The sequence below is a fragment of the Myotis lucifugus genome, unplaced genomic scaffold (assembly GCF_000147115.1).
Source record: "Myotis lucifugus unplaced genomic scaffold, Myoluc2.0 scaffold_21, whole genome shotgun sequence".
Lineage (NCBI taxonomy): Eukaryota > Metazoa > Chordata > Mammalia > Chiroptera > Vespertilionidae > Myotis > Myotis lucifugus.
The window spans coordinates 5,620,727-5,629,557 of record NW_005871069.1 but is presented as its reverse complement, the minus strand read 5'-3'; positions in this window follow the sequence as shown (position 1 = coordinate 5,629,557).

Here is an 8,831-nt window from a genome sequence, read left to right as displayed (position 1 = left end):
GGTGAGGAGCTGAGGGCTGTTTTCAGGCTGGCGGGTGACTGAAGCTCCCAACCTCTCCTTTTTTTCTTTTTTCTTTTTATTCTGGGCCAGCTTTAGCTCTGAGGCTTGGCTCCAGCTCTTAGGCATCGGCTGCTGAAAGCAGGGATCTGGTTTGTTTGGGTTCTATAATCGAAACACTGTTTCAACTCCAGCTCTGAGATCCCGGCTGAATGAAAGCAGGTTTCTGGGGTTTTGTTTAGCTTCTATATTTGTAACAATGTTTCAAACTGCAAGCTCAGAGGCCGGCAGTGGCAGGCAGGGAACGTTGGCTTCCTCTGTCACTGAAGCAAGCAAGCCTCCTGATAGCTTCAAGCTGCCTGGCTGCCGGCCGCCATCTTGGCTGGCAGTTAATTTGCATATCGCCCTGATTAGCCAATGGGAAGGGTAGCGGAGGTACAGCTAATTACCACGTTTCTCTTTTATTAGTGTAGAGTACAAAAATCTAAGAGATTTTCTAATCTAATAAGCAAAAATAACCTTTTAATCTGCATAATTATTACCCCTGTAGTACATGTTCCATATGATAACCGTGTTTTCCTATGGTGAATTTATTATTTCGTGGTTCCATAAAAATTTTTGTAATATTTGTTCTAGTTCTGTGAAATATGCCATTGGTACCTTGATAGGAATTGCATTGAATATACAGATTGCTTTGGGTATTATGGACATTTGAATGATGCCATTTCTTCCTATCAATGAACATGGTATAAGCTTCCATTTTTTGTATCTTCTTCAATTTCTTTCTTCAAGGTCTTATAATTTTCTGAGTACAAGTCTTTTACATCCTTGGTTAAATTTATTCCTAGGTATTTTTTTAAAGCAATTATAAGTGGGATTGTTTTTTTAGTTTCCCTTTCTGATAGTTCATTATTGGCATATAAAAATGCAACTGATTTATGAATATTTATTTTGTATCCCACTACTTTACTGAATTCATTTATTAGTTATAGTAGTTTTTTTGGTGGAATCTTTAGGGTTTTCTGTATACAGCGTCATTTTATAAAGCAAATAAAGACAACTTTACCTCTTTCCAATTTAAATGCCATTTATTTCTTCTTTTTTTTATATATATATTTTATTGATTTTTTACAAAGAGGAAGGGAGAGAGATAGAGAGTTAGAAACATCGATGAGAGAGAAACATCGATCAGCCGCCTCCTGCACATCTCCTACTGGGGATGTGCCCGCAACCCAGGCACATGCCCTTGACCGGAATCGAACCCGGGACCCTTGAGTCCGCAGGCCGACGCCCCATCCACTGAGCCAAATCGGTTTCGGCCATTTCTTCTTTTTTATGTTAGTCCTCATTTGAGGATTTTTTTCCATTGATTTTTAGAGATAGTGGAAGGGAGGGGGAGAAGCAGAGAGGAACAATGATGTGAGAGAGACACATTGATTGATTGCCTCCCACACATGTCCTGTCCAGGGCCAAGGATTGAGCCTGCAACCTAGGTATGTGCCCTTGACCAGAATCAAACCCGGGACCCTTCAGTCCATAGGCCGATGCTATATCCACTGAGCCAAACTGGCTAGGGCTATGTCTTCTCTTTGTCTGATTGCTGTGGTTAGGACTTCCAGTACTATCATAATAAAAGGCTAATATGCAAATGGTCATCACGCTGTGACACCATAACGACCAATCAGAGGGACCTGAGGCTGCGGGCACTGGGCTGGGTTGAGGGACCTGTGGCTGCACCCCCCACCCTGGTGCCGGGCCAGGAGACCTGAGGCTGCGCCCCCCACCCGGTGGGGCTTAACGGGGGACCTGAAGCCGCACCCCCCACCCTGACACCAGGCTGGGGGACCTGAGGCTGTACCCCCTGCCCCGGTGCCAGGCCAGGGGACCTGAGGCCATGCCCCCCATCCAGCGTGGCTTGATGATGGTGGAGCTGGCCTGGTCTGGGTCTCACCCAATGGGAGTGGGGCTAGCTGGGTCTTGGTCTGGTGCGATTTCAAGGCGTGTGCAGGTGGGTGGGGACTTGACTCTGGGTCCTGTGGTGCACCCCAGACTCTGACAGAAGAGAGATTTTCATATACATTTTACTAATTTTCTTTCATCTCTGACACTTCTATTATAGAGAAAGGGCAAATAGCAATATTAAAATATTTCCTCTAATTCCCTTTTAATGTGTATGAATTTCATGCACCGGGCCACTAGTGTTAAATAAGTGTGGTGAATGCAGACATCCCTGTCTTGTTCCCGATCTTAAGGATAATGCTTGTACTATTTGTCCATTGAATATGATGTTGCCTGTGGGTTTGTCATATATGGATGGCCTTTATTACATTGAGGTATGTTCCCTCTATTCCTACTTTGCTGAGAGTTTTTATTATAAATGGATGCTGGATTTTATCAAATGCTTTCTCTGCATCTATTGATATGATCATGTGGTTTTTATCCTTCATTTTGTTTATGTGGTATATCACATTTATTGTTTTGTGTATATTGTACCACATTTGCATCCCAAGAATACATCCCACTTGATCATGGTGTATAATTTTTTTTTAAATTTTTGCAGGATTTGGCTTGTTAATATTTTGTTGAGGATTTTAGCATCTATGTTCATCAGGGATATTGGCCTATAATTTCCTGCAATTCCCTTCTTGCTTTCTCCCACCTCCATATAATCTTCCTCACTTTCTTTCTTAATTTCAAATTCATAAAAGAAGTTGCAAAACTGTCATTCTCTGGAATATCTGAGATCTTGCTTCTGGCATTGTTGTCAGTTTGATTCTAAACTCATAAAAATTTCCTACCGGTTTGGACATTTCCTATGTCAACACTCATGAGTTTGACTTTTGAGTGTTTGACCAGGGGCTTTCAGAGGATGGTAAACAGAATAAATAGCATGGCCATATTTGTGCAGTAAAATATTCTTTTTCATGTCAGCATGAGTTGGTTCAAGATTAGAGGTGGGAAGACCTGTTTTGATTTACAGTGAGAGGTGATGGAGACCAATGAGTGCAATCTACTGGAATCTGAAGTGTTACCAGATGCCTCACATTGTTGATTTACTTTCAGCGTTTAATCCACCTAGAGTTAGTTCTGATAGTCTGCACTTGAACTGTTCTCAGGCCAGTTCTCCCTCAACTGTGCCTACCCAGATTTTAGGGATGTGAAAGAAGAGCCATAGCTTTCTCTAGAACTGCCCCTTCCCCACAGGAGTTGCTCAGGAGATAAGAGTAAATTGTCCATGGCCCAGCTACTTTTCATCTTGTTGCTTCCAGCCCAGGAGTTCCAGCCTGCAATCGTGGCAGGCAGGCTGAGGCGAGGCTGAAATGCAAACTCCTATCCAGCAGATCTGGGGTGGGACTGAGAGTGCGTTTCTGCCAGTGCTCCTGGTCCAGCAGCCACACTATAGGTGGCAAGGCCTGTGGTTCTTAGTCTTGACTGCACCTGGAAATCACCTGGGAGCTTTAAAAGAAGCTGATGCCTGGGTCCCACGCTCAGAGATTGTGATATATAGGGCTGGAGTATAGCCTGGATATTACCATTTTTAAAAAGGCCCAGTAGTCTAATATTCTATCAAGATAGAAAAGTGGTGCTTTAGAATCATGAAGGGAGCAAACACCCCTAAAGCTTTTCCACTCTTTAAATCTTGGGGAAAGCCCCTCCCCTGTGCATTTTAGCCAGCACCCCTGCAGGTTCTGCAGGTAAGCAGTACTCACCTGCAGCCTTCCCCTCAGAAGACACCCTGGGGCAGTGATCACCGGACTCAGAGTGGCTAGCCCCCTCCTCCCCATTCGGCTGCTGCAGGGTAACAGAACACACTTAAAGAAATAATCCCTTTACTTGCCGCTCCCACTAAGGTTAACACGTGTGTTTATTTCTAAAGAACTGATTCCAAAAGGGGAATTGTTATGTCAAGGGAAGTTAGCTTTCAAATTTAGACAGATACTGACCAAAAAGTTCGTGGAAATGCATCCCCGTCTGCATTCTTCACAATATATGGAAGAGGTTTTTCTTTTCTTTTTTTTAACTTAAAAAATATGTTTTATTATTAAGGTCTAGCACCTGGACAAAATTCAGATCTTGTGTGCAGAATAAGAAACTGTATTTTATTGCCCTTTTTTTCTGATCTAATCGAGTGCTTTCATAATAATTATTATTTTTTTAAAATATATTTTATTGATTTTTTACAGAGAGGAAGGGAGAGGGATAGAGAGTCAGAAACATCGATGAGAGAGAAACATTGATCAGCTGCCTCCTGCATGCCCCCCACTGGGGATGTGCCTGCAACCAAGGTACATGCCCTTGACCAGAATCGAACCTAGAACCCTTCAGTCCGCAGGCCGACGCTCTATCCACTGAGCTAAACTGGTCAGGACGCTTTCATAATTATTCAACTTTGGGTATATAAATAGAAAAAGAGTTACTCAAAGTTCATTGTTCATAAACTCATGAATATTCAGGATTAAGGTGGTGCTTTAACTGGTACTAGATGAAAAATGTACTCTACCCTAGATTATCATATAAATTCAACTATAAATCAGAAAGTTTCGTTAGCAGCAAAAAGGTGATATTCATTAATTTAAGATTTTTAGGTTTTCTTTAGAGTCTTAACAACTGTTTTCCCCCCAGATTTCTGAGTCACAGACCATCATTCTATAGACTATTCTCATATTTTACATTATTGCTTACATTGTGTAAAAACTACACTGATTTTAATAAGCTTGGCAACATCTAAAAATATTTTGGGACAAGGATAATGTATCACTGCCATATGGGATTTTTGTAAACAATATTAGCTGGGTTAAGAACGCAGCCTTAACATAATTTTTTATTTTGTCTAAAACAGCACAATAAAAACATCCCCAATAATACATAAACCTACATATCAAATATAGAATATCTCCAATATTCTTCCTTTATATAATATCATGACCCCATATGCAAGAGAAAGTATTGTGAGTGGGGCAAGAGGAAACTAACTTAGGCAGTGACCTAATTAGTCAGACATTAACATTCAAAAACCAGATGGACAACTTCAGCCAGAAAAGTAGTATTAAAGAACTCCTATGAAATTAGAATTTACATACTACATTCTCCATTCCTGGTCACTTCATGCATAGCTGGACTATTCTCAATCATGGTTTTTTGCCTTCTTTTGTAGAAGAAAGGTAAGATTATTTGGAGAACTAATTCCATAAAGATACAGGGAATGCCTATCCGATATAAAATTTTCACTGTGAAAAATCAAAATAGAAAGGACAAAGCTTAAAAACAACAACAGAAAAACCAGGCCCAGATGACATGGCTCAGTGGTTGAGCGAGGACCTATGAACCAGGAGGTCAGGTTTTTGATTCCCAGACAGGGCACATGCCTGGGTTGCGAGCTCCATCCCCAGTGTGTGGCCTGCAGGAGGCAGCTGATTCTCTCTCACCACTGATGTTTCTATCTTTCCCGCTGTGGAAGAGGTTTTTTCATCACATTTTCCCTCACACAGGTAAACATTTCAACAATTTTCCAGGTAATAGTGGAGAAATGGGATCCCATTGTTGCTCACATTTGTATCCCCAGACGAATAGCGGAAAAGGTGGAGCTTTTTCCATTCATTCATTCATAAATATTTACACTTCGCTGTGAGTTGCCTAATTATCCACCTTGCAATAAATCTTCCGTGAGCCTCCGCTTCCTCTCTATAAAATGGGGTGATAATATCCCCCAGGTTGTTGCGAGGGCTAGATGAGATTTCATGGACGTACAGTGGCTTGGCATGTGGCGGGCCGTCCATGTCCATGAATGTTTGCCTCCCACGGAGGAGCCTACCGCCCTGTGGAGGATCGGTAGTAACTGATGACGGAGGGCGCGGCTCCTCCCGTCCACCTACTCCTCCAGGGGTGCAGTGTCCCCCAACCCAGCACCACACCTCCATTGCCCCTGGCACTCACTGCCTCTGCCCCAGGGGGACTAACTGTGATACCAAGTCCCCTCAAAGCCCAGGGCACCCCAGTCTTTCCTCAGTGTCTTGTCGCCCCCACGTGGCCAGTCTAAGTTCTTCCTCTTAGCCAGGTCTTAGCACTAACTCTTGGCGGGGCTTCCAGTGGCTCCAAGAGCCGGGAGCAGGGAGCCGGATTCCCCGCCCCAGCTGCATAGCTTTGATCCCCAAACCCTCCTGCCAGGCTGCGCCTGACAAACCTCCGAGTCAAAAGGGGGCTGATTTTCAGGATACTTGTTGACCGACAGCTTAGGGTTAAAGCCCTAGAAGAAAGGAAAAATTCCCAGCGCACGCACACACACACACCCACACACCCGCCTGCACGGGAGCCCCAATCCCCAGTATAACATAGGACATTTCTAGATTACTTTGCCTTCATATCAGCATAACACTTTTCACACATATCAAATGCCAGCCTTGTCAAATGTCCAGTCAACGTCTACATTTTCGCAGTACCATAAGGCTTCATATATCGTACTTATATTGCATATACTCTCATTATTTTACTGAGATTTTCTTTTCTTCTTTCCTCTTGTTTCTTTCCTTTCCATTTATTGAGTGCCCAACAGTAACAGCCAGGGGTTCTTTCTATTTTCCCACATGTTGTAATCATAGATTTGCTTACATACTACATTTTTGTCTATCTTTAAACCACAGTTATGTTATTTAATCCTCAGAATAACTCTTGACCAATTATGCCTATTTTAGAGTTGAAGAAACTAAGGCTACGAGTTAATTTTAAACCTCTACTTATTGAGTACTTAGTACTTACCAGCTTCTATGCTAAACATTACCTATCTTATCCCTTGATCTTCGACCTGAGTTATCTGCTGTGAAGAAAAGAGATTACTGAGCTCAGAGAAAGCTGTAAACAGAGCAGCAGGCTGTAATTGCAGAGCCAGGGGGATCTCCCTACCTCTCCCTCCTTCCTCCAAAATGCCCTCTGGATTGAAGGGAATTCAAAGTGAGAACTGTTATGCAAAGAGAGTGATGGAATGGTAAGTGGATTATTGTAAGTGTCCTATTATGCTATTCTAGTTCCTTTAATAATTGTCTTGTTTCCTCACATATAAAAACAGCAGTGGAAATATCTGAATTGCAGAGGTCCTAGTAGAATTAAATGAGACATTAAATCCTTCTAAACTATAAAGCAGGATACAAAGATGAGATCCATTAAAATATTGTAGATGCGGTTTATTGGTTTCCTTTTTCATTTTATTAATGTAATAGTACTAATCCCCAAGTAGTGCATCAGTTGGAAGAAGTCAAACAATGACTGCAATGCATGTTGAAGGTAACCTTCATCTCCCGCATAGCCCTCCCCCAATTCCACTCTCCCAAGGCAACCAGTATGGGGTTTGGTGTGGATACTTGTAAACGTCCTATGCCCATGCAAGTATTTCATTTAAACACAGAGAGAAACTGTCTCCTTTGGCTGCAGTCATGCTAGTCAAGCTCCTCTGCAACTTGCAGACTTGTCATTTACCGGGTAGCTGCTTCATAGACAATCATTCCATTTACACTGTTACTCATTTGCATAATATCCATTGTACAAACGCCCTTCATTTACTCAGTCATTGCCCTAAGTTTTTCTTCAAAAAATTCTTTTGGAGAGAGAACACCCTTTCCCCCTTCATTACTTCTCAGTATCAAACCTCTCAAACCTTCTCTAGGCAGTTATGTGACCTTTCTGGGGAGTGAACATTCTGCCAGGCTCCTCCCTGGGCCCCAAGCTGTTTCCAATCCTCTCCCCACCCACATTCCCCCTGCCCTTGTTTCTGACAACATCTCTGAGTGCCTTCTGAAAGCTCATGTCATTTCAGAAGGCAGCCTGTGCCCAGCCACGCACTGCAGCAGCCCTGAAGAAATCCTTCAGAAGTCTGCACTAGCCCTGGCCGGCAGCTCAGTTGGTTGGAGCCTCGTCTCAATTCACTTGGGTTTTGGGTTCAATCCCTGGTCACAGCACATGCAAGAATCAGCCAATGAATGAAGAAATAAGTGACACAACAAATCAATGCCTCTCTCTCAAAAAAAAAAAAATTAAAATTTTTTAAATTTAATTTTTAAAAAATCCACACTAAAAGGCAATGACAGAGGGTGGCCTCTGACTGTTGGGGACCAGCAGACCTTTAGCCACCGGTCCCAGGATGTCTTTGGGCTCCCAATGACATGGCTGGGGTCCTCTGACCTCTACCTGGACAGAAGCCTCTGCCTGTTTCTCTGTCCTGGCTCCTCTCTCCAGTCACCCGCCTCATTTGCCGCAGTGATCTCAGCATCTCATAGCCTTCCTCAGCTCACAGACTTTCAAGGGCTTCCCATTCTATTCAGTAAAGCCCCAACTTTTCACCACAGTTCTGTGAACTCACTATTTTCACAAGAGAACATCTGTCCTCTATCAAAGGTCAAGCACAAACCAGGAGCCATCTTCCTCTCCTTCACCTGTATTCAGTTAATTCCAGTGTCCCAGCCTCTCTCCTCAAAAATAATTCTCAAATTCATCTATTTCTCTGTGCTGGCACTATTGAGAACGCTTTCCTAACTCCTGTCCTCCCCCGAAACCTTCCCCAGGGAGTAGGGACCCACGATTGTTGGAAGTACTGGGCACACCGCTCCCATTTTTATTTTTTTAAGTCACTGCCCATTTGAAGAATTTAAAGGCAGTTCATGGCAAAAACATTGTGGGACTTGGTAGGTATGTTTAGGTCAGTCACCTCTAGACGTGACTGTCATGCTGTCCTTGTGTCTGGATGAGGGGAATACCTGACAGGGGGGAGTAAGGTTTTTATTTCAGCCCTCAACTGTTTACTTCTTGTGGGAAAAGGTGAAAATGAGCCACCTAGTGGCAGCTACTTC